The sequence below is a fragment of the Tenrec ecaudatus genome, chromosome 3 (genome assembly GCF_050624435.1).
Source record: "Tenrec ecaudatus isolate mTenEca1 chromosome 3, mTenEca1.hap1, whole genome shotgun sequence".
Taxonomy (NCBI): Eukaryota; Metazoa; Chordata; class Mammalia; order Afrosoricida; family Tenrecidae; genus Tenrec; species Tenrec ecaudatus.
Genome location: NC_134532.1, coordinates 136,412,844 through 136,439,888, shown reverse-complemented (window position 1 = coordinate 136,439,888; position 27,045 = coordinate 136,412,844). Strand labels below are relative to the sequence as shown.

At 43.9% G+C, this 27,045-nt stretch overlaps 1 long non-coding RNA gene across 1 annotated transcript in view; it reads right to left on the bottom strand.

The window, feature by feature from the left end:
- LOC142442777 (uncharacterized) overlaps window positions 1–27,045 on the bottom strand; it is a 218,236-nt gene that overhangs the window by 103,941 nt on the left and 87,250 nt on the right. Inside the window, exon 2 of the long non-coding RNA XR_012783465.1 lies at window positions 26,654–26,777. This is a non-coding gene — a long non-coding RNA (uncharacterized LOC142442777). The remainder of the gene's footprint in view (window positions 1–26,653; window positions 26,778–27,045) is intronic.

Sequence of the window (27,045 nt, the reverse complement as noted above, 5' to 3'; positions counted from 1 at the left end):
CCGTGGGTTGGGTGTCCCAAAGGTAGTGTAACTCGCAAGTTAAGGCAATTGCACACTGATCTGATCACTAGCGAGCAAGAGAGACAGGCAGGGCTTGCCAAGCCATTTATCTCTTTGCGCTCCAGTCAAACTGTGGCACATGTTCCTATTGGCCAGGTTGGCTCCATAAACCTACCTATCACACTTGTTCAATCTGAATTGAACTGGATTATATGAAGTAGAGAGTGGCATCAGGATTAGAAGAAGGTTTATTAACAACCTGTGGCATGCAGATGACACAACCTTGCTAGCCTAAAGTGTAGAGGGATTGAAACACTTGCTGATGAGGATCAAGGGTTACAGCCCTTAGTACAGTTTACAACTCAATGTAAGGAAGACCAAAGTCCTTGTAACTGGATCCATAGATATCATTCATCATGATAAATGGAGAAAAAGTCGAAGCAAGGATTTCATCTTGCTTGAATCCACAACCAAAGTTCTTGGAAGTAGCAGTCAAGGTCAAAAGATGTATTGCATTAGATAAACCTGCTGCACAAGAGCAAGGACGCTGCTCTGAGGATGAAGGTGTGACTGACCCAAGCGATGGTATTCTCCCTTGCATCCTATGTGTGTGAAAGTTGGACATTGAATAAAGAAGACCATACAAAAATAGTTGTATTTGAATTGTGGTGCTGGAAAAGAATATTGAAAGTACCATGAACTACTGAAAGGACAAACTGATCTGTAATGGAAGAAGTAAGGCCAGAATGTTCTTTAGAGGCAGACGGTAAGATTTTGTCTCACATACTTTGGACATGTTGTCAAGAGAGACCAGTCCCTGGAGAAGGGCATCATGCTTGGTAAAGGTGGAAGGGCGACGAATAAATAGTAACCCCCTTAGTGAGATGGGTTGACACAGTGGCTGCACCCACAAGCTCAGGCCTGGGCACAATGGTGAGGATGGCGCAGGCTGAGGCAGTGTTTCATTCACAACAGCAACCCACGTCTCTGGAATTCCCAACAAATGACAGTAGGATGAAGCAAAGTGTAACGCTAATGGAAGGGATTGCTCAGTTTTATTTTCCACCCCACCCCTCCCACAATGAGGAACCCTGGTATTGTAGTGGTTAAGAACTGGGCTACAAGCCTCAGGGTCAGCAGTTCAAAACTCACCAGCCTCTCTGAGGGAGGATGAGTTACAGTCACAGAAACTCACAGTCACTATGAGTCGGCATCAACTCAATGTCAGTGAATATTTTACCACCACCACGCTTATATGTTCAAAACCTTATGAGTAAGTTAAGGAGTCCTGGTGGTACCAGTTGGGCAACTAACCACAAGTCAGTTGTTGGAAACCACCAACCGCCTCGAAGGAGAAAGAGGAGGCTTTCTACTCCAGTAAAGGGTCACAATCTTGGAAACCCATGGGGTTGGTTCTACCCTGTCCTATGGGTCACTATAAGTCGGAATCACTTGATAGCAATGAGACTTTGAGAGAGATGAGTTCTTTTGATACAAAGAAATGACCTAAACTTTAATGTGTGATCAGTTTTCAGTTCATTTTGCCTTAGCTACCACTAGAGGGAAGCCAAGATACATTTTAAAAACATGCATCAAAAAAAAAAAAAATGGGCCTTGAACCTGGTTTTGTTTTTGTTCCTAATTTCAAAATCATTTTCATTCGACCTTTAAAATTTTTGTATGATATGGGTATATGGATTGTGATAATAGTTATATGAGTCCCCAATTAAAAGATTTTTTAAAAGAAGACAAAAAATTTTGTATTATACAAGGAAATATAAACACTAAAATAAGTTTATACTTGGGATCTGCCTGTAATATGGAAGAATCCCAGCGACCCTATATGAGGATGTAAATCTTCATGAGGCCAACAGCCTAAACTTCCCTCCACAGAGGAGCTAGTGAGTTTGAACTGCTTAACTGATAGCACCGTCACAGCCCAGTACCTCACAGCAAGCCTGCCCCTGAAGGTTTCCTTCACCCCACCCCTTCTCAAAATGCTGAAATGTACAAGAACTGAAAGAGGAATGATTTCGTGGTAGAATTGAGATTTCTCTTTAAAGGACTGTAATGTTGAATTATAATTTATACATTAATACTTTTTACAATAAACATAAGAAAATTCAACTAATTTCTATTTTCCCATGTCAATTCATTTATTTTGGTGGGTACAGATGTAATATCAAACTCCATCCCATCCTCCACATGACCACCTCAAAATAATTCAAGTCTGCTTTGCTGGTGCGCCGGGTGCACACTACTCAGCAGCCTTGTAGAGAACCTAGCCGGGCTTCATATCCTGCAAAGCATTTACCTAAAATATCAGAACTAATGAAACTCTCTTTTCGCCACAAAAAGTGTGCTCTCCTGATCATGGGTATGCTTTAGGTTCCCAAAGGTTTGTAACTTAGTTCTCATGTGCTGTTTCTTGTCAGCCAGTCCATTTTGACTCATAGTTACTCACTGACAGAGCAGAACCGCCCCAAGTTCCCCCTCTTCCCCCCCACAAGGGAAACTTGTCACGGGAGGAAGCAGGTTACCAAAACGCCTTTTGCATTGTACAGCTGGGAGATGAACAAGGAATAGACTCCTCCACCCCATGTTTCAGGTCAGGATGACTCGGAGGAGCTGTCCTAGAACAGTAAATACGGAATTTGAAATGTGTTAAGCACTCGTTTTCCAGCTTACTTAGCCCAGCGGTCAAGAGTAGCCACAAAGCCCCCAAGGCTGGCCCCGAGGGTATGTGCAGATGAGGGCACCTCAGGAACAAGCAGCTGATCCCGACTGGGGACACAAACTGAAGACACCAACAAACTGCCTGGGAGCACCAGGGCGAGAACTCTGCCTGGGAAGGTCAGCTGCGCTGGGCTTTGTTCTCCATATTCCGCCTTGGGTAACAAGTCTCTCCCACTTTCTTTTTTCTCAGTTTCCCACCTCCGCAAGGATTTCATCTTGCTTAGCTCCCAATCAACACTGATGGAAGCAGCAGTCAAGGGATCAAAAGACCCGTTGCATTGAATACATGTGCTGCCCACAACAAGAGGCTTGAAAAGCCTAGAAGTTACTCTGAGGATGAAGGTGCACCTGACTCAAGCCATGGTCTTCCCGAACACTGCATATGCACATGAACTTGAACATGTCAATAAGGAAGACAGAACAATGGATGCGTGAGGGTTGTGGTGCTGGTGAAGAAGAATGAAAGCACCATGGACCGCCAAAGGAACAGCAAAATCTATGGTCAGATTTTTGTTCTGATGATGCCCTATACCTGATCCCTTCGATACCTCATGATCGCACAGGCTGGTGTGTCCTTCCATGTGGGCTTTGTTGTTTCTGAGCTAGATGGTTGCTTGTTTACCTTCAATCCTTTAAGACCCCAGACGCTATATTGATAACCGGGCACCATCAGCTTTCTTCGCCACATTTGCTTATGCACCTATTTGTCCTCAGCTATTGTATCATGGAGGTGTGCACCCAATGATATCATTTTTTTGTTCTTTGATGCCTGATAACTGATACCTTCAGCACCTTGTGATCACACAGGCTGGTGTGTTCTTCCACGTGGGCTTTGTTGCTTCTGAGCTAGATGGCCGCTTGTTTACACTCAAGATTTTAAGATCCCAGATGTTATATATTTTGATAGCCGGGCACCATCAACTTTCTTCATCACATTTGCTTGTTCACCCACTTTGTCTTCAGTGGTTGTGTCAGGCAGATGAGCATCATAGAATGCCAATTTAATAGAAGAAAGTATTCTTGCATTGTGGGAGTGCTTGAGTAGAGGCCCAATGTCCTTCTGCAACCTTAATACTAAACCTATAAATATAGGCACATAGATCTATTTCCCCATCTTCACATATAAATATATTTGAATATGTACATGTCTTTGCCTAGACCTCTATAAAAGTGTTTTGCTTCCCAGCTCTTTCCTCTATTTCCCTTGACTTTCCTCCTGTCCCACTATCATGCTCCGTCCCCACCTGGGTTTCAGCAATACCTCTTCATTACATTACCCTTGATCATGCCCTACCAGGCCTCCCACACCCACCTCACCACCAATTTAGATCACTTATTGTTCTCTTGTCTCTGGGTTTGTTAACACCACTTCCTTACCACCCACCTCCCCCTCTCCCATGTCCCCCTGGAACTGTCGATCCCATTGTTTTCTCCTCCATATTGTTCATCCAGCCTATCTTATTTAGACAGACCTGTGGAGATAATACCATGCACAAAAACAAGATAAAACAAAGCCAAGCAACAATATACAGAAAAACAACAACAACAAACTACTGACAAAGAACAAAACAAAACACAAGAAAGAAAAGCTTGTACTTACTTCAAGGATCATTTGTTTGCCTTTAGGAGTGTTTTCCAGTCCAGTCAGTTGGGGCACCATGCCCTGGCCCCAAGGTCCACCTTCAGCATTTCCTGGGGACCTTGTCACTCCATTCCCTTGATGTTCCGCTGCATTCCCCCAGTGCTTTGCCTAGGTGTGGTGGGATCAGGTCAGGTGCAAATCCCACATTTTGTCTCCGGTGCTGTCCCCGCAGGGCCATGGGTCAGTGAGGGGAGTCATGTCTCATAGTGAGGTTGGCCATGTGGTCCCCTCTGTGGACTAGCTGCTCTAATTGGGGTCATCATCCTCAAGGCCTGGTGGGCCAGGATGTGCTCCATGTACTCTGATCAGATATGTCCCTCTCCCGGAGCTGCAGATTCAATGCCATCCTTTGAAATAAATTCTTCTGGGGGAGGGGTAGGCATCCACTTAGTATTTGGTACTGGGGCCAGCCCACCAGACCTCTCCACTGGTTCCCTACTCCACGCCGGAATGTTGCATTCACACCTTGTGGCACTGGGCTGAAGTCTGGTCCCTCTTTCCCTGTGGAGATATAAATAATGTGCTCCCTTTGGGTGGGTTAGCGCCCCGTGCCCCCACTACCCATTTATTTCTTATTTTCATCATGTTTTTTTCCTTTCCCCACCTCCTCCACAGTTGTCTACCATGTGTATCCCTGCAATTTATCTGGAGGAGGGGGCGTGCAGAGTGGAGACCTAAAGCCCATTTGTCAGCCACTGAAGATCCCCTTGCAGAGGGGTCTAGGGGAGGAGATGAGACCGTCAAGGTGTGATGTAGCACCGATGAAGAATACAACTTTCCTCTAGTTCCTAAATGCCTCCCCACCCCCCACCCCATCTACCATGATCCAAATTCTACCTTGCAAGTCTGGCTAGACCAGAGGATGTACACTGGTACAGATAGGAACTGGAAACACATGGAATCCAGGGCCGATGATAACTTCAGGACCAGTGGTGGGTAGAGGGAGAGTGGGTTGGACAGAGAGAACCGATTACAAGGATCTACATGTGACCTCCTCCCTGGGGGATGGACAATGCAAACGTGGGTGAAGGGAGACATTGGACAGGGCAAGATATGACAAAATAATAATCTATAAATTATCAAGGGCTCATGAGGGAGTGGGAAGTGGAGAGGAAGGGGGAAAATGAGAACCTGATGCGAAGGGCTTAAGTGGAGAGCAAATGTTTTGAGAAAGATGAGGGCAATGAATGTACAGATGTGCTTTACACAATTGATATATGTATGGATTGCGATAAGAGTTGTATGAGCCCCTAATAAAATGATATTAGAAAAAAGAACAGCCAAATCTATCTTGGAAGAAGTCCAGCCACAATGCTCCTGAGAGGTGAGGATGATGAGACTTCATCTTACATATTTTGGACATATTGTCAGAGGAGACCCGTCCCTGGAGCAGGACAGCATGCTTGGTAAAGTAGAGGGGCAGCGAGGAGAGGAAGGCCCTGGACAAGATGGATTGGGACAGGGGCTGCCACCTGGGCTCAGGCACAGGAACAATGATGAGAATGGCTCGGGACCAGGCGGTGTTTGCTTCTGTTGTGCATTGTGTCCAGGCTAACTCAATGGCACCTAACAAACTCGCAAGCCCCTCCCCAGTGTTTTGTTCCGGACACCTCCACCCGCCCCCGACCTCATTCTTTATTTCAGCGTCCTACCATGAAGTAATTACTCTAAGAGATTATATGATAACCTTACTTTTAGTGGAATGGGTTGTCAGAGAGCCTGCCACTTTCTGTCCTGCAAGATGTCTGTGTTTTCCATAAGCATTCTTCTTTGCTTGTACAGACAGCATCTTTCCTAGTTTGATCTTCTTACTGGGGGAAAGATCTTCCTTGTGAGACCCAACCAGGTCGGCAGGCAAGCTTGCACCACCTGGTGACATGGCTGCACGTTGTTGTGGTGGGGTGCCACTCGGGGACCCCATTGTGCAAAGTAGAAATGGTTCCCTAGCTGAAATCTTTCCAGAAGGACATCATCCAGTCTTTCTCTCCTGAGCCCTGAGTGGTTCAAATGGCCAACTTCCCAGTTGGCAGCAAAGCACATCACTCTTGAACCCCCGTGTGCCTTCAGTATCTCATCACTGGTGAGTGTTGCTTTCATTCTTTCAAAATAAAACACTAAACAGTGGAAAACTTTTGCAAATTTCTGTGCAGTTATAAGACTCAAAATCATAGCATCTAACTCTAAGACTCAGTACTTTGTGACCACACTCACTGCTATTGGCAGTGATGAACATTTCCCCGTGAACAAGTCAGGAGTCCTGTTGGTGTGATTATGCATTGGGCTGTGATCCACAAGGTCAGCAGTTCGAATCTACCAGAAGCTGCTCAGGAAAAAGACAGGGTTTTCTACTCCTGTAAAGATATATAGACTTGGAAACCCACAAGGACAAAGTGCTACCCTGTCCTACAGGGTCACTATGAGTCACCATCATCTCAATGGCAGTGAATTTGTTTTTGTTTGTGAACAATTCTCTCACAGTCAGTACCTGGCAGACTCAAAAGGCATGAAAATGATGTTTATGCTTCCCATCTTTCAGTAGACTTGGCTTGGGGTTGTGGAGATCTGTAATGAGTAGCCAATCGTAGTGTCAAATGGAAGACCCATCCACAGGCATCTTTGATTTACCAGGATAGAGGGCTCGGTGCATAGAGAACATTGCAGATATGTAGATCACGCAGGTTAGGCATCCAACAGAGGGAGGCTCTTCATAGCCACAGGAAATGTGTCTGTAATAACTGAACATGAACTTCTGCATTGGATGAGGGAGTTAAAGGCAGTATCAACCAGAACCCCAGGAAACTGAGCACCAGTCTGGGGCCAAGTGGTGTCTGGGGAACTTTTAACATCTAGCAATCAACCAAAAAGTTGCTGGCATCCCGTTGATTCTGACTCATGGCGATACTAACTCTGTGGGTTTCTGAGGCTGGAAATCTTTCCAAGAGCAGAAAGTCTCATCTTTATCCAACAGAGCAACTGAACTGCTGCCATTGGGGTTAGCTGCCCATAGGAGCCTTCTGCATAACCAACTCAAACCACCAGCGTGCCTCCATCCAGCACTATCATGGGGCAATGAATAGATGTGTCATTTTCCATTTCCCATGGTGTGACTTCACTAGCTGATCTTTTTAAATGGCCAATTTTAATCGATCAAGCAGCCCGTCACTAAAAATAAAATTTTAAAGTTACTAATCATGGACTCTTGCACACAGCTGAAGGCCTCAATCCAGATCGCTCAGACACCTGGCCTTTCCACACAGAACCCCTACATGACCAGTGCTCCTATCTAAAGTGTGCTGTTGTGGTGGTTGCTCTTGTGTTGCTGTTGTTGCTGTTAGGTGCCACTGAATCTGTTCTGACTCAAAGTGGTACTCTGTACAACAGAACAAAACCCTGCCTGGTCCAGCACCGTCCTCACAATTGTTCTTGTTGCGGGAAAGGCTCTTTGTCGTGAGACCTTACCAGGTTAGCAGTCGGGTTCAGTTTGCACCACCCAGCGACCTGGCTGGACATCACTTCAGTCACACGATGCAATCCATCTTGTCAAGGGTTTTCTTCTTGTCACTGTCCCTCCACGCTCCCAAGTGATCTCTCCTGAGACCGTGTCTAAAGTACATGAGATGGACGCTCGCCTCCCTGCCTTCTAGGAGCACTCTGGCTGTCCCTTCCAAGACAGACTGACTTGTTCGCTGGTAGCCCAAGGTGCTTTCAGCAGTCCTTTCCGGACCACAGTGCCAATGCGTCGAATCTTCTGCGGGCTTAGTCAGTGTCCGACTTTCACATTCATGCGAGGCCACGGAAAATACCGTGGCTTGGGTCAGGCACACCTTGATCTTCAACACTTTAAAGCGGTCTTGTGCAGCAGCTGAACCTTGATTGTAGAGCCAAACAAGTGGAAATCCTTGACAATTTCAATCGTTTTGTTATTATGTTATCTGCTGGTCCATTGTGAGGATTTGGGGTTTCTTTGCAGTGAGCTGTAGTCCAGACTGAAGGCTGCAGTCCTTAATGAGCAGCAGCAAGTGCTTCCGGTCCTGCTCACTGTCAGCAAGCAAGCTCAACTATCAAGGCTGCACAGCAGTTTCTTGTCTACATGTACTTACGGTGCGAACCAGCAGAGGGCACCTCTGGCCTGTAAATACCACTGTTACTCTTTGCCTATGAATAAACCCAAATAAAATGGTAGGCTTTTACTGTGTGCGGACTCCTAGTATCCCAACAGAGGATTTCTGAGACTGTAAATCTTTACAGGAACGTATAGCCTCATCCTTTTCCTACAAACGGGCTAGTGGATTTGAGCTCCCGACCTTGCAGTTAGCAATCCCGTGCTTACTCGACAGTGCTACCCGGGCTCCTTAAAAAACATGCAGGAACATCAAGTAACAACAGAGACCTTAATGCGTGTGAGAGTCATAACTAGTGTTTCACAATGTACCTCTAAACCACCCTCTCATCTTAAATCAAAACAAACCTGACTACATCTTAAATTCAAGTGTGGAGTTCAACATTTACTTTTTAGGTCACATTCAGTTACAAAGAATCACAAGTGGATGTCCACACCCTCTTCTTAAAGTTTATATCCCAAGATTTATTTATCCATTGTCCTATTGGTGCATACGTGATGTTTCGTTGTGGGAATTGCGATCAATGACAGGAAACCAAATCTGTATGAATTCTTGAATACAAAAGCGATCTACTCTGTGAACCACCTCACTCTCTTTATGTGGGGAGGACTTAACTGCATGACTCCAACCCATCCTCATGGGTGACATCCTCATGTTCTCAAGTGGTAGTGTTCCCTGAAATGTCATACTAATGAATTAAAACACAACATGGCGAGCCATAAAATACATATATACACACACATGCATACATGTGTGCATATATACACATACAATGTACATACATGTGTATATATACACGTGCATATATGTAAAACATCACAGTGTTCTAAAATAATTATAAAATTTTAACTTCTCATCATCAGTTTATCAAATTTTCTGTTATTATATATCCTTCTGACTTGATATTGTTAGGATTTTTTAGTGCAATTGACTGTGCATACCCTCTCATAATGAAAATTTAGTTAAAAGAATTACTCTTGTAAATAAAATGAATCATTAACAATACCTATCACCTATCCATCAGAGGGATGGAGCTCTGGAGACACTATTGGAATGCTAACTTCAAGGTCCAAGGTCAAACCCACCAGTCACTCTTCAGGTGACAGATGAAGCTATATGCTCTCGTAAAGACGGATAGTCTCATAAACCCAACCAGACAGTTCACCTCTGTCCTGTAGGGTCGCCATGAATCTGAATACTATCGGGTCACTGTGAGTCTGAATAGACGTGACGGCTGTGAGTTTTTATCTCAGGAGTAAGGAGTAGACAGACCTCAAGACACACAGAGACACATAGGCACTCAGGTAGAGTGCAGTGTAGACAATTACACAACAGGAACATGGTCCCAGTCACCAGATGATGACAATCAGACATTGAAGGGCTCTGCTGTGACACCGTGCTGTCACAGTGGTCGTGCATTGGGTTGCAATCCCCCAGCTGCTGGCAGTTCAAACCACCAGCCACTCTGAGGGAGCGTGATGGGGCTTTCTACTCCTGTAAGCAGTTACGGTCTCAGAAAGTCACCTGGGCAGTGCTACCCTGTGCTATAGGGTCACGATGAGCCAGCTTCGACAGGACAGCAGTGAGTCTGGTGTTTGTGTGGCTGGCTCTGTTGTGACCAGCAGTACACTGGGAAGTTAGACTCGTGGCCAAGAGCAGGGTGGGGAGGAATAGAGCAAGAAGATATCCAGACAGTTTGACTGATGTATTTGTTGCTGCAGTTCTTGTGTGCCAGGGCGCTTCCACACCCATAGGCGGTGCCGCCAAATCACGAAATGCAGGCAAATGTGTCAGTGGTTCGGTCAATGTCAGCGAGACAAAATGCCAAACCACATCACTCACTGCCCAAAGAGGAGTTCATTTGTTTATTTACGTATGTGATTAACTAGTCACCTCCCATATCCATTCGCTTCTTTTTTCTCCATAGTAGAAACTTGACTCTGTTCCGGGTAGCATTGTACTCGGGGTTTCCGGGTGGTATAAATGAATATAGTATGTTCAGTTGCTAACTGTTAAATGGAAGCTACTTGGGAAGAAAGGGCTGATTTTTTTTTTAAATCAGCCATTGAAAATCATATGGGAAAAAATGCTACCCAGAAGCACGTGGGGCTATCATGAGTCAGAGGTGACTCAACAGCAAGTAGTTGTTCCCTGAAAACCTGCCCCTCTGTACCACCTTCTCCTGCCACGAGGAGCGATTACAGCATGGCAAGTGGGTCTGGAGAGAAAGCCCCATGAGTGTTCGCCTGTGTGCTTCTTGCTGGAACTTGCATGTGGTGTGTGGCCCTCAAGGAACCGGGCTGCGTTGTGATCCAATTTCGAAGGGGAAGGAAGCCATGTGTTTTAGAGGGCTAAAAAAAGGGGGGGGGCACAGAGGAAGAGCCTCAATATTTAATGCAGAAGTTTAGGGAGACGCTCTGGTGGTGGTGTGGTTACAAGTTGGGCTACTATCCGTAAGGACCGCAGTTGGAAAGCACAGCTGCTCCACGAGGGAACGGCCGAGTCTCCTCCGGCCATAACCGTCAGGAAGCCGCAGGGGCAGTCCCACCGCGTCCTATGGGTTCACTGTCAGCAACATCCCCCTCCACCCCCAAAGGTTTGGAGTTTGGTTGGGGTTTTGTTGTACTCAAGGAGGCCTCTTTTCAGTCGTCTTTGATGAAAGGACAAAAAAGAAAACTATCCTGTTGCTGATGTCCCCCTGTTACTCGGCATTAACTGGGATTTGTAACTGCCGTACTGGCCATGGCTGCGAAGTGCAGTGCGTGCTAACTGTTCCGTACCCGCTTCGTTTTAGAATGTGGAAACAAAGTCTAAAATCTGGAGATGCATGTCTCAAAACCAAATCAGGATGTACAGTAAAGGACTTGGGATACACTTCTCGGAGCATCAGATCAGCTTATGTGAAATCAGGGCTGCGCTAGAACACCCGAGCCATATGATTATATCTGTGTGAATAAGTTCCAGCACGTTGCAGTAATCCTGACCTGATTTTCCGCTTCATCAAGAAAGAGGTCAGTTTGGTGCTGATGATAGACAAGCTTCTAACCAGCAATATCAGTTCCAGACCTAATCTCCAAAACTGATTTTCACAAAGGCTTATGAGCCTCCTGAAGTATACATTTCCCCTTTAAACCTTGATTGTTTTTAAATAATGTTACCCAAGCTTCTCACTTCTACCCCCCCCCCCAAAAAAAAGCATTATTGACATCTTTATCCTACAGAATTCAGTTCTACCTATTTAATATCACATTCAAAGAAGCCCTCTATGTCTGTTTCTCCGTGAAGGGATAAGAACACTTACCTTTCCTCTAAGGTGTGTTGTGATGCCTAGTGAATGTTTACGGAGGGTTTAGTGAACTGCAGATGAAAGATGCTATAGAATCATGAAGCAACATCATTTGCTTCTGACTCATCAGTTGTCCTTATTAGGTATGCAAAATGAAAGCCATGTTGATCCAACTCAGAGAGTTATGGATACTCATTAGGTCAAATATAAATCCCAGAGCAACTTACATCTAAACGGGTGCATGGACTCAGCAAACACCGGAGCTCCTTGTTATTGCAACAATGTTCTTGCTTCTCCCTGTAACAAGCATTTGTAATCCCTCAACACTCAAACATAAAAACCCATTAGAGGATTGCGGTCATGATCAAAAATATGATACCATGGTAAACATCTGGAGTTTTTAGTAGTTTAATGTGGATATAAAGATTTGATCGGCAAGGGTGTGAAATCTTACATGAACTGAAGAGAGAAAATTCATGTTGTTATTTTTTCTATTGAAGCTAGCAGTCGTGACCTGAATTTCACAGTAAATTAAGCAATAATCTATTAACTTTGAAATTTTACCTCAACTGATGTTTTAAGCTTACATGTGCCCTCTCTGGAAGTATATGCTATCTTATATACCATCTTTCGCAATTTTCAATTAATAATTATATGTATTTAATACCAAATATATATTGCCAACTTGACACTCTGAACACAAATGTCCAGAGACTAAACAAAATGTGGGATGACAACTTACATGAAGAAAGAAAAAGGTCATTAGGAAGGCAGGAAAATATAAAGAAGAGATGAAAATGAATATCAAACAAGACTCTGAAACTCACTGTTGAACAGACAGTAGCTGAATCAAAAGAAATGATGATGTAAAAAAACTGACCAGAAAAATGCCAAGGGGCAACTCAAGATGATATAGTAAAGTGTTATGATGAAATGTTCAAAGGCCTGGAGTTTAAAAAAATGTAACACGGAAGAACACATGTGACATTTCTTAATCTGAAAAAAATGAAGAAGTTAAGTCTCAAAGTGCAATACTGAAGAATATAAAAAAAGCACTGGTAGATATTCAACCATTTGAGGAAGTAGCATATGATCAGGACACAATGGTACTTGACTGAAGAAGTTCAATGTGTCCTGGAGCCATTGGCAAGAGCCAAGGCTCCCGGAGTTGACAGAATGCCATCGAAGTGTTTCAGCGAACAAGTGCAATGCGGAAAGTGCTCGCTCACCTAAGCCAAGAACTTTGGGAAACAGCTGAGCAATGACTGAACGAAGCCCATATCTGTATTTAATCCAGAGAAAGGTGATCCAACAGAATGGGGAAATGATAGAACAACATCATTAATATCACATGCAAGTGTGGAATTGTTCAATACAGATTAGTAAATAAGCACAAGTAAGCCCATGATTTTGTATGCTATCCCCGTCAAGGATCACACATTTGAAGAATCTTTGATTCTGTTGGAAGATGCGATAGTTAAGAGAGAGGTGCCAGTCATCCTAGATAAACAAATTTTGATATTTTAAAAACATTGTGAAATTATTAACTACAGATCACTGAGCAAGCGCAAATAAGCCTGTGCTTCCCTTGCTTATTGGGTCAGCTGACACTATCAACTGCCCTTCTTGAGCAGCAGAGAGAGAATGAGGGAAGGGGAGAGCACCGCTGGGGAATCCTTGGATTACTACGACTGGAGCAGGTCCGTCCTATTCCATTCATAGTGTGCGGTTTCCAAAAGGGCTGATGGTCTTAAGAGAGAAAGAGAAGATATGGTGTAAAGACTGGCCCCCCATGGGAGTGCTGAAGGACTGCGTTACATTTGGGAGTTAGTGATAGTCAGTACGCCATTATTTCAAGAGTACAGACTATGGAGGACACTTGTGCCCATTTCACCTGCAAATGTACACTCTGAACACTCTCCTGAGTTCACAGTGAAGACTACTAGTGAAAGGCATTAGTCCTTGGAAAGTGGTGGGTGGGAGAGAGGAAAAGCCACTGCATTTCAGGATCGGGATCAGAAGGACTTTTAATATGTAACAATTCTGATGTATCTTAAGTAGTTCGGGTGCAGGGTAACCAAATGCTAGAAGTAATCTGAAAGCATGCTCTTCTACCTAGTTGGTGATTTCCTTTCTTTCTTTCTGTTTATTCTTTTCTTCTTCTAAATGAACCAGGTATTTACAATCTGGATGACTCCACCTTCCAGTCTTGTTAAAAATACTATGTATGCTAAAATGGGAGGAATTCCCACCTCATATGATAGAAAACCTAACATTCCCCCCCCCCAATATGTCTATGAATTCTAAGAAGAAATACACTAGTTTGAGTCACTTATTCTTCAGACTGCAAGAATCATCTCTTGTGAGTGGTCTCGGCTTTATTTCATATTAACTTACTATATATACACTCCCCGAAAAATAACCCCATATGATCTAATTAGACCTTTGTGCTTATGCATCATTAGCAAAGTTTCAATGACAACATGAGGCATGTTCTGCCACAGTAGAGCAGAGTGAATGACTTAACAGTCATTCTAAGGCATTGTGATAGTTGGATTTTTGGTGCCAACAAGGGACCCATCAAAATATATGAGTGGAGTTTAGTCTGTCATTCAGGTTGCAGCTTGGTGATCTCATCTGGAGGTGTCACTGAGATAAATGCCTCTCTAGAGGTGGGTCTCTCTCTCTCTCTCTCTCTCTCTCTCTCTCTCTCTCTCTCTCTCTCTCTCTCTCTCTCTCCCTTCACCTCCACACGGGCAAACCACACTGAGACCTACGTGACCCCTGTGATGCCTCCACCACCCTTGGACCACAAGACTTTTCATCCACTGGCCTGTGATCTTCCTGCAATTTTCACCATTACATGTGACTGTGTGAGTCTGAAAAGGGACTAGTATTGGACTTAGGGGCTTGAGTTAGGCTGGACTGGGATATTTTCCTGATATACAATTATTTCTTGATATACAGCTGCTTCTTACCCATAACGAGTGTCACTGGGTTTGTTTCTCTAGTCAACCCAGCCTAACACAGGCATATTTTCCTCAACTTACATTGTTTTGTATTGTACATCTTCATTTATTTATCTTGTTATTTTTTAATCATTTTATTGGGGCTCTTACAGCTCTTATCACAATACATACATACATCGTGTCAAGTGCATTTGTACATATGTTGCCATCATCATTTTCAAAACATTTTCTTTCTACTTGAGCCCTTAGTATCAGCTCATTTCCTTCCTCCCTCCCTCATAAACCCTTGATAATTTATAAATTATTGTTGGTTTATTTTTTTCATGTCTTATACTGACCACTTCACCCACTTTTCTGTTGTCCATTCCCCTGGGAGGGGGTTATATGTCAATCATTGGGATTGGTTCCCCCACTTTATAATCAATCTTTACATTTAATGAATTGTTATATTTCTTTCCTGAAAATATTTCATAAAATTAAGGCTACAATATGTGATCTATACTATCCTAGAATCAAAGGAACTATATACTAGGAACCTGTGGTCTTAAAAAGGCCTACTCCCACCGTCAAGAACACCCATGGATCAGTTGCTTCTGGGGTCCTCGCTCCTGTCCCACATGATCCCAATCTTTTACCTCAGCTCTTCCTGTTTCTTCCTATTTCCTAGTTTCTCCTAGTTCCTGGTCTTCCTCATCCACAACCTAAATAGTATATTTGTCTTTGTAATTGTCTTAGATCATCCTTTGCTTGCTCTGAAATCTAATTTTTACTACAAAATGCATAGCTCATGAAGGTAACTAGTTAAAAACAGTTTGCTTTTGGGAAGCATATTCTTGAAAACTTTTACACATGCATCTTCTCCTCCTCCTATTTTTAAATTAATTATCCCACTACATAGAATTATTTAGCATCTTTAATTCATAGTCATCTCTTTTTACATTTGTTCCATCGGCAGTCCTATTCAATCTGCTAGCCACATTTCAGTCTTGGGTTTTATCTTTTTCCTGTATCCTAGACTTAATTCCCATTCCAATGGGCTTCCTTGTCAAAATTTACCATAAGCATCTTCATCTCAGCACCTGAGCAGAAGAAAAGAAGAAACTCTGTGAGGCTTGTGGCCTGACAGCATCCCTGATGTAGACTCCAGAGCGATGTCTCAAAGCTTTATTCTAGGAAGGAGCTTGGGATACAGCTGCCAAGGCCCCTAATGCCTTTCTTCCATGTCAGAAGGAAGTCGTGGTTCATCCAATGGTTGCACAGTCTCAACGAAGGAATTATTAACAGAGGATTATAGAACAGTGACTTAAAGGTGAGCATAGGTCTCAACCAGATGTCTACAACTTCAAACTCATGATGGACAAAAGGTAATGGCATCAACATTGATTGCGGCTGTGACTGTACAACTCTTTTTAATATGATTGAACTACTGAATTGTACGTGTGAATTATATTAATAGGAAATAAGCCTCTGGTGAACTCATTATCCACAATTGAGGGATGGGAAGAAAGTGGATACTAAACAGAGTGCATTGGAGAGATGGGTGTAGAAGATCAAAGGCATACATCTGACTTGAATAGATAAAACTTTGTCAGTTGATCCCCCTCTAATGCACACTGGACCTGATCTGGTTTCCAACATTTTCTGTAGGTCTGTTTTTGTTTGTTCCCATTAGGGCGTATCTCAGAGGGATTATGTCATTGGTGGTCACCATCTGTAAGTTGTGTTATATGTTTTTCTGGCTGTCAGTATATGAAAGCCAGGACTGGTGAACCTACAGGGACAGCAAGTGGAATAAGGGTTTGGGGGCAGGGTGGGTGGAGTACAGTGAGGCATGGGTCAAAGGGAGGTGATGTCAAGTCATCCAGGAAGAAAAAGAATGTTTGGAAACTGATTGTGGCAGCAGTTGTACAATTCTGCTTGACGTGATGAACTATGGAATGATGTGATGGATGTATTAACTTCCAATTAATAATAAATTGGTTTTATTAACTGCTAACAAACTAAAGGCATCATCTCCTTCAAACTAGTTGCTTCTGTTTCTGACTTCCCTATCTCTGCTGATGAAAACACCATTTCCCCAGTAACATGCTAAAAAATAAAATGAGCTTTGATTTCCCTGTCTCTACCTTATGCAACAGACACTCAATCATCTACTCCTTTCCATTTGAGCTCTAAAATGTCTTTTCCCGTTCCGGCTTCTCCTCTCCTAATTCCAGCCCTAAAATCTTTCTGTTGGCTTTCTAATATAGGATCTAAAGAGTCCTTCTGTCCTCACATGTTTCTTCTACTCTTATCCTTCCCATCTACTAGGACAGACTCTCACAAAGAGCAACACTGATGATATCACTCTCCTATAAAATCTTCAAAGGCTCTTTACTGCCAACCAAATTGAGTGCTTGTTCTTTAATAGCCTCCCCAATGCCAAATCCGATGGTGCGTCCTCATCTTACTCAACAAAGTATCTCACCATTAGTCTCCGGCCTGCACACCTGCGACTAGTCCACTACTTACTTGAGCATCAGCTTCACACACAAAGGCCATGGTGATATTTTCCAAACGTAGATCAGGCTACTACTCTTCTGATCAAAACCCACCCGCCAGTGGCCTCTTTCTATCTCACTATACGAGACAGAAAATATATAACCCAATTCTCTGCAACACCCTACTAGAGTCCGCTGCCTATCTACCCTCTGGCCTCAAACTGAACCCTAAGCTGCCTCCTCCATACTCCTACTCAAGCCTCCCCAGTCTGGCCGTGGTGGCTCAGACAGCCAGCACATTGCTCTTGCTCCTGGGGCTCGGCAAGAGCCCATCATGCTTCTGTCACTTCCCCGCTTCCCTGGCACCTTATGGAACTGGAACCTTGGCTTCTTTATTTGTGAAATGGAGATTATGTAACCAGGCCCTACACAAGCAACTCAGGAGAATTAAATGTGGTAACAAATGAATGTCAAGTACACAGCGCACCGCAGGACTAACAATAGCACTTATGTAGGCTTTCCCCAGAAGCAAATATTCCCCAGAGGACTTGACTCCCTTGAGTCAACTATTCAAACCAAGTACTAGTTTATTTGTAAAGTGACCACAGGAAACACTGGCACAAACAGGATTCAGGGAAGAGAAGCTAACACATACAGAGTACATTATCAAGCAAGTCACCATGGTAGAAAGTAGAGTTCAGCAGCTGTATTAGTCTGGTTACTTTACAGAAACAAATCCACAGAAACTCATGTAGAAGAGAGAGTTTTATATAAAGGTTACGTGCACATCAAGAAAACATCCCAACCTAGTGCTGCCCAAACCACAAGTCCAACATTAACCCATATGTCCAACACCAATCCACAAAGTCCTCCTCCATCTCACAAAACAGTCACAATGATGCCGACTGCAGGAGGAAAGCCAAGTCAGCGAATGTGTAAGCACCTCAGCACTGGCAGGGGTCTCCACACGGGTACTCCAGCACCCAGGGCTGCATCAGGGTAGATCCATGTGGCTTCTCCTCAGGGATATCTTACAGGAAGTGAGCCTTGCCAGCTGAAGCAGGGAACTGGCTAAGGCAGCTTCACCCTGGTCTGACCATCAGAAAGCAAGAGATCTGAGAACTAGAAAGGTAAGGCTCACCGAGCCCTTTATCCCTCCACCCTTCAATTAACCCCACATGTGTTTATTGGCCAGGTTGGCACAATAAACTAACTACCTCAGCAGCTGAGAAACTGGGGGCCAGCGTCCACTGGGAAATTTTTCACCAGCTACACTAGTCAAAGTTAGAAGTGCCTCCAAAGAGCAAGAACCCCAAGCAAACAAACTCAATGATATGGAGCTGATGCCATCTTATCATGATCCAGCAGAACAAGGCATCACTGCCCCTGTGAATTTCTGAGACTGTAACTCTTAGGGGAGTGAAAAACCCTTTTCTTTCTCGCAAGGAGTGGTGGTACTTTAGAACTGCTTACCTGAAGTTAGCAGGCCAATGCTTAATCACTGAGCCACCAGGGCTCCTAAGGGGTCAGAAGAAGGGGGTTAATTGTCCTCCAAGACAGGAGAAAGTCCTCAAGCAAAAATACACAGAAGCTCTGAATGAAGATTGTTTTGCATAAGTGATAAGATTCAAGAGGCTATGCCTGGAACTCAAACAAGACCTGCTATTTAACACTCTGTTTTAAGTACATATATATGCACAGGACTTCAAAAAGTTCATTTGAAGGAGCTTCACAAAGCTCATTTTAAAAACAAAATTAAAAGAACATGGAATTTTTCCATGAATTAGTTGAAGTCCCTCATATAAAGAAGATATACTAGAATACAATGTATAAATTTGATGAATAAATAAAAGAGATGATAAATAATACATGTAGCAACGTGTTTAAAGGCCTGTTATGACAGAAAAATATATTTTCCACGTGTGTAACAAATTATTGTTCTAAATATGCAAGGGATTTCTTTCCATTCTAAATAAAAATACCTTCCTAAAAATGCACAAAGGGTATGAACATCTAATGAATAAGAAGACAAGTCCCCAAAGAAGAAAAAATACATGGCCAATAAACATAAAGAGATAAACAGCCAGGGAAAAATAAGTGAAAACAACAATTAAATTTTAGTTCTAGGCATTTTTACATAGATGACACCGACAGAGACCCATCATCAGTATCTCTCAACAGAGAGCCTTCATCGGTATCTCTGAACAGAGAGCCGTCATCGGTATCTCGCAACAGAGAGCCGTCATCAGTATCTCTCAAATACGTATACCAGGCAGGCAGCAATCCAACCTGTTAGCATCTGTCCTATAGAAATCTCCATATTCACAAGCACAGTCATTGAAGTATTGTTTGTAGTAGAAATATTCTGAAAACAAGATTGAAGAAGAAAGCAGACTAAATATGGAAAATTCAGGAAGACGGTGTCACTGCCAAAGAGATAAGCTAGCTAGGCAAGAGGTCACCAAAGGTCAGTGGGAAATGAAATTAAAGTGTCATGAGATATTTCCACAAACTTTTCCAAGCCCCTCATTTATATAACATCATAGAAAGTCCCCAAGATATATTGTTGAGCGGGAAAAGCAATTGCCCGTTGCAGAGACGGGAGATTACTTGGTCTGGCTCTTCTCTCTGTAGTCTCTGTAACTCCCACCAAATAACTGAATGGGAGCATGGAAATACGGTGTGGAGGGCTCGGTTTGGCCACCCCATTGGATAGCTAAGTGAATCCTCTCACAAGCATGGAGGGGAGTCTCGTGACCATCAGAAAAGAAGAGCCCTCCTTGCCTGAAGTGATGGAGGCGGCAGAGACACCAAGAGGCTACAACACCAAGACCAGGAGAAAGAGCCAACATCTAACACAGAAATGCATAGAAAAATGTGCTTAGATAGAGACCAACAGAGTACATGGCTGAGAGGCCAAGGAGTAGGGAGAGACAGGCCTATCCGCATGGTTCAAAAGGCATCCTGTGAACAAAAGGATGTATCTTTGTCCTTGTGTAACCTATTAGCTTCCCTGATAAACTCCCCGAATCAGGAGTGTTACCGTTGAGTTCTGTTTAACGATCGCACTCCATGAGGGAACCCAGCCGGGCAGTGGAGTGCTCTGCTAGGACCGGCTGGTGTCAGAGCAGGACCGGGAAGGCTGAAGAGTCGAGGATGTCTGACTTCGGCCTCTTGCCAATCAGCCTTGGGTTTGGGGCAGAGTTGGATTCTCCTCCCTACTGACACGGGTTCCTCCTTCATCGTAGCACCCGAAACCCGTGCAACCACGGAGATCCCAACTCATACTTGTTAGGAGTTTCGAGTTGCTCCCGACGCACAGTGACCCAAGTCCAACAGAATGAAATACTGCCCTTCTCACAGCCCTAGGGTTCCCCAAACCGTCCATCTTCGCTGGGCAGACAGCTTCAGCTTTCTCCCATGGAGCGCTCAGCGGCTGGAACCACCCACCGTGCACCTCGTAGCACAACACCTAACACACAGCGCCACTAGGGCTCCTTGTATTTTGTGGACGTCACACTCCCAGACGATTCTCCTGCGTACATTTATGTATATGTCACAGTTTAAAAAGCGCCATGCAGTGACGCAGCGTTCCCACAACGATGCTTACTGCCACGAGGGAAAGGAATCGTGCACATCAGTTTTGGAGTGCCTACCGGGTAAATGGAATCCCTGGGTGGAGGGGTAGTGCTAAGGTGTCACCGGAGAACTTAGTCATTGTCTGCTATGTGGTCATTTAGGGGGTAGGATCATTTTTGGTCAACTTTTTAGCCCATTGCTGTCAAGTCGATTTCAACTCACAGTGACCCCACATGTTTGGGGGCAGTCATCCTATGACAGCAAGTCCCCAGGCTGTTCCCATCAGCTGCTAAGTGGGTTTGAACCAACCACCAACCTTTAGGTAAATAGCTCATGGCAATCACTAGATTTAAAATAATCAGTGTTTGTGGATTTTACAATAAAATATTAATTGAAGAGTCAACCTTGAAGGAAAGGTCCAATGCTAACACATGCCTATATTTTCATGGAGTCTGTTACAGTGCAGTTTGTGCAGTAAAATTAATAGATAAATAAAATGTGCTGGTGGGAGGGCTGGTGGCATAGTGATTATTCATTGGGCTGCTAACCACAAGATCAGCAGTTTGAAACCACCAGTCCCTCTGTGGTAGAAAGATGAATAGAGTTACAGTTTCTGACAGCAGTTCTACCATGTTCGACAGGGTCACTATGAGTCAGAATTGACTAGATACCAGTGAGTTTGGAGTTTATTATAACACAGTTTATACAGTAAAAACAACCACAATAATAATGAAACAGCAAACAAGCCTAACACAATTTGCCATCAAATATGTGCCAGAGTCCCACCACATGCCACAGAGTTTTCAATCGGTTATTTGAGGAGGTGGAGGGGGGCGGGTAGATCACTAGGCCTACCTTCTGGGAGGACTGGAGCTTCCAAACTTTCAGTTAACCGCAAGCACAGGAGCACTTGATTCCAGGGGTTCCACTTACCCCATAGGCACTCAAAACCTCAATGCCATCAAGCTGACTCTGGCTCATAGTAACCCGACAGGACAGGGTGGAACTATCCCTGTGGGTTTCCGAGACTGGAACTCTTTATGGAGTAGAACATCTCCTCTCTCTCCCACGGAGCAGCTGGTGGTATCAAACTCTTGGTCTTGCAGTTAACAACAGTAGGCTCTTTCAGAAGGTATTAGTAAATGCTTATTTAAATGATTGCATATGTGAAGATGAAACAAGAATTCGGGGTCAGATCCTGCAGAACCTTAATCTCCAAGTTCGAGTTTGTATGATCTTTGTCAGGACAAAGTAAATGAGACCGTACATTTAACACAGTGTCTCTAGACACATTTTTGCACTGATAATTCACTTCTTTCAATTCTATGCAGTTTTCTGACCAGAAGATGGAGCTCCTAACATTTAAAGATTTTTGTTTGTTTGTGCTTTTTCTCCTGTTCATTGGAGTCTTGATCAACGTTCTGGTCTATAACACTGATCTTCTCCTTCACCACTTAAATTCTTGTATTCTCATTCCACTCTCAGATGATCAAAATCCAGTTGAGGACTATAGATGGGAGGAGTGACCTACAAGCGAAGCTTCCCACGGAGTCTGATTTTTCTATCCCTTAAGGAGTTTTGTTTTGTTTTGTTTTGGAGGAGTGGGGATTGTATGCGCTACTTTATATATATGTTTATCCCACTCTCCTCACTTTGGTCCTCCCCTTCACAGTGGAAAAGTCCACTGTAAACAAGAGCTGACATCCTGCGCTGACCTCAGGGCAGGGGAAATTTTAACGTGGACACAGGTGCCCTGGTGGGGCAATGGACTAAACTTTGGACTGCCAACCACAAGGTCCAAGATCCAAATCCACCAGCTGCTCCAAGAGTGAAAGATGAAGCTGTCTGATCCTGTGGCTTGATAGTCTCAGAGACCTTTGAGAACAGCTCTTCCCCATCCTCTGGGTCACTGTGAATTGAAGTCCACTTGATAACAGGGGTTGGGTTAGGTTGGGTTGGGTTTTGGCGTACACGTGGTTGCTTGTCACTCAGTGCAGCCATGAGCACATTCATTGACAAAAGAGAAACTGGAAGCCTGGGAAATAAATATATATGTTGGATAAGAAGTACCGGTGGTGTGGTGGGCCAAGCAGTGGGCTGCTACTGTCAAGGTTGCTGGGTCAAGTCCACCAGCTGCTCCATGGGAAAAGGATAAGATTGTCTGCTCCTTATATCTTTACAGATATTGTCTCAGAAACCCAAAGGAGCAGTTCCACTCTGTCCTATTGGGTCACCGTAAGTCAGAATCAACTCTAGGACAGTGTGTTTTTGTTTGTTTGTTTCAGAAAGTTGTCCAGATTGTCTGCCCTTTAAACATACATTTAAATCAATCTGGCGATATCTAAAACAGATGGAAATAGAGTTACCATATGACCCAGCAATCCCCCTACTGGACATATACCCAGAGGAGGCAAGAAAAAAAACCAAGGCCAGACATCTGTGTTCCAATGTTCATTGCGGCACAGTTCACAATTGCAAGGAGCTGGAAGCAACCCAAATTTTCATGCACTGATAATTGGATTAAAAAACTGTGGTATATGCATACAATGGAGTACTACGCATCAATAAAAAGCAGTGATGAACGTATGAAGCACATAGAGCATGGGAAGAACTGGAGGAAATCATGCTAAGTGAAGTAAGTCAGGCACAAAAGGACAAGTACAACATAAGCCCGCTGAGGTAAGTATTAAAAAAAATGCAAAAGGGGCATAGGGAAAAAGCTACTGTATACAAACATTTTGGGGGTGAAGACTGTGTAGTGTGGCAGAGACCAGATCAAAACCAGGGATGCACATGGTAGAAAACTGGGGAGGAGGATGGGAAAGGAAAATAAAAGGATGAATATAAGGAAGAAAAGTGGAGTGGGGGCATGGGGCACTAATCCACCCAAGGGGAGGGTGTTGTTTATATCTCCACAGGGAAAGTGGGACCAAAAATTAAGTGGATTCCTGCCCCTCCCCCAGAAGAATTTGTTTCAAAGGAGAACATTGATTCTGCAGCTCCGGGAGAGGGATATATCTGATCAGAGCACACGGGAGCAGTTGAAGGGGGAGGAGGAGAGAGTAGAGCTCAGCCTGGCCCACTAGGCCATGAGGATGATGTTCCTGATTAGAGCAGCCAGTCCACAGAGAGGACAACATGGCTGGCCCCACTATGAGGCATGATGCACCTCAGGGACCAATGGTGCTACAGGGGACAGCACCGGAGACACAGTGTGAAAATTGCACCTGACCTGATCCCACCACACCGAGGCAAAGCACTGGGGGAGTGCAGCAGAACAGCAAGGCAATGGAGAAGCAAGGTCCCCAGGGAATGCTGAAAGTGGACTTTGGGGCCAGGGTGTAGTGCCCCAACAGACTGGACTTGAAAACACTCCTAAAAGTCAACAAATGATCCTTGAACTAACTACAAGCTTGTCTTTCTTGATGTGTTTTGTTTTGTTCTTTGTCAGTGGTTTGTTGTCTGGTTGTATACTGTTGCTTTGTTTTCCTCTGTCTTGTTTTTGTGCATGTTATTATCTCCACAGGTCTCTCTAAATGAGGCTAGATGAACTATCGGGAGGAAAAATAATGGGACCGACAGTTCCGGAGGGACTTGGGATAGGGGGAGGTGGGGGGTAAGGAAGTGGTGTTAACAAACCCAGGGACAAGGGAACAACATGGGATCCAAATAGGTGGTGAGGATGAGTGGCAGGCCTGGTACGGAATTGTCAAGGGTAAGGTTACGTAAAGAAAAGGTATAACTATAACCCAGGTGGGGATGGAGCATGATAGTGGGGCAGGTGGAAAGTCAAGGGAAATGAATGAAAGAGCTAGGAAGCAAAGGGCATTTATACAGGTCTAGACAAAGACATGTACATGCAAATATATATATATATATATATATATATATATGAAGATGGGGAAATAGATCTATGTGTCTATATTTATAGGTTTAGTATTAAGGTGGCAGAACGACCTTGGGTCTCCACTCAAGCACTCCCTCAATGCATGAATACTTTCTTCTATTAATTTGGCATTCTATGATGCTCACCCTCCCGACACAACTGCTGAAGCCAAAGTGGGTGAACAAGTAAATGTGGTGAAGAAAGCTGATGGTGCCCGGCTATCAAACGAGATAGTGTCTGGGGTCTTAAAGGCTTGAAGATAAACAAGCGGCCATCTACCTCAGAAACAACAAAGCCCACGTGGAAGAACACACCAGCCTGTGTGATCACGTGGTCCCAAAGGGATCAGTTATCAGGCATCAAAGAACAAAAAATCATATCATTGGCTGCACACCTCCATGATTCGATCGCTGAGGACAAACGGGTGCATAAGCAAATGTGGTGAAGAAAGCTGATGGTGCCCGGCTATCAAAAGAGATAATGTCTGGGGTCTTAAAGGCTTGAAGGTGATCAAGTGGCCATCTAGCTCAGAAGCAACAAAGTCCACATGGAAGAAGCACACCAGCCTGTGCGATCATGAGGTGCCAAAGGGATCAGATATAAGGCATCATCAAAAAAAAATCTTACCATAGTGAATGAAGGGGGAAGTGCAGAGTGGAGACCCAAAGCCCATTTGTCAGCCACTGGAGATCCTTTCACAGAGGGGACTAGGGGAGGAGATGAGGCAGTCAGGGTGCGATGTAGCACTGATGAAGAATATAGCTTTCCCCCAGATCCTAAATGCTTCCTCCCCCCCGCCCCAGCTACCATGATCCGAATTCTACCTTGCAAGTCTGGATAGAGCAGAGGTTGTACACTGGTGCATATAGGAGCTGGAGACACAGGGAATTCAGGGTGGATGATGTCTTCAGGACCAGGGGTGTGAGGGGCGATACTGGGAGAGTAGAGGGTGAGTGGGTTGGAAAGGGGGAACCAATTACAAGGATCTACATGCGACCTACTCCCTGGGGACAGGCAACATAAAAGGGGGTGAAGGGAGACGCCAGATAGGGCAAAATATGACAAAAATAATAATCTATAAACTATCAAGGGCTCATGAGGGAGGGGGGAGCATGGAGGGAGGGGGAAAAAAAGAGGACCTGATGCAAAGGGCTTAAGTGGAGAGCAAATGCTTTGAAAATGATTAGGGCAAAGAATGTACAGATATGCTTTATACAATTGATGTATGTATATGTATGGATTGTGATGAGAGTTGTATGAGCCCCTAATAAAATGTTTTTAAAAAAACAAACAAAAACATACGTGTCTTGTGCACAAAAGTCTCTTGGAGGTATTTCAAGCCTCCTGGAAAGTAATTTTTCTGAATCTCTACATTATCCACAACCTCAGTTCAATGATAATATTATTTTTATCAGTTTTATTAGCATCTCATCCACATGGCACATAATTCAATAGTTCAATCATGTCCAGAAGAGTTGTTCAATTGTCACCATATTCAATTCTAGAACATTTTCTCCTTCGTAGTCATTGTTACTCATGTATTTTGTCCTAATTGTGGCCAAAAATATACACACCAGAATATTCTCCAATTCCACAACTCCTACTTGTACTATGAAGTGCCGTTGTCCTACAACCATTATTGCTATCCCTTTCCAAATTATTCTGCCACAATTGACATCAACTTAATGCCCCTTACAGCAGCAAGTCTTTCCCCTTCACCTATGGAATGTTAATATTATTAATGCTGCCATATCTCCAATGATTTTCCAACCCTCCTTAGTTTACACGTTCTTTTTTTTTTTCAGTGATTGGAATGTCACTGCAATGCTGCAGACGAGTTATGCATCGGTGAGAAACACGCACAAGCACAGTTTTACTCTTAATCTATGATAGATTTATCTAATTACAGAGCATCTAAAAGAGGGCAGTGGTAGTCCAGTGATGGAATTTTTACCTTTGCTCTGGGCGGTCTAAGTTTGATTCTCAGAAAATGCGCCTCAAGTGTAGCCAACACCCATCTTCCAGTGGAGACTTGCAGGTTGCTATGATGCTAAACAGGTTTCCGCAGAGCTTCCAACCTAAGACAGATGTAGAAGAAAGGCCTGAAAATCCACCTCTAAAATATTAGTGAAAACCTTACAGGTTACAATGGTCCTATTTCATTGGACATGAGGTCGCCATTACTTGAGAGCAAACTGAACAGCAGTGAACAAGAGGAGCTAAGGAAGTGAGGTGAGTCAAGCAGATCCCCAGCATCTATTAAGATTCCCCTTGTCTTTGTTCCTCACACTAAGGGAAAGCTGCCAATGACATATCCCACTCTTAGTTCAGTTTTGGTCAGATTTG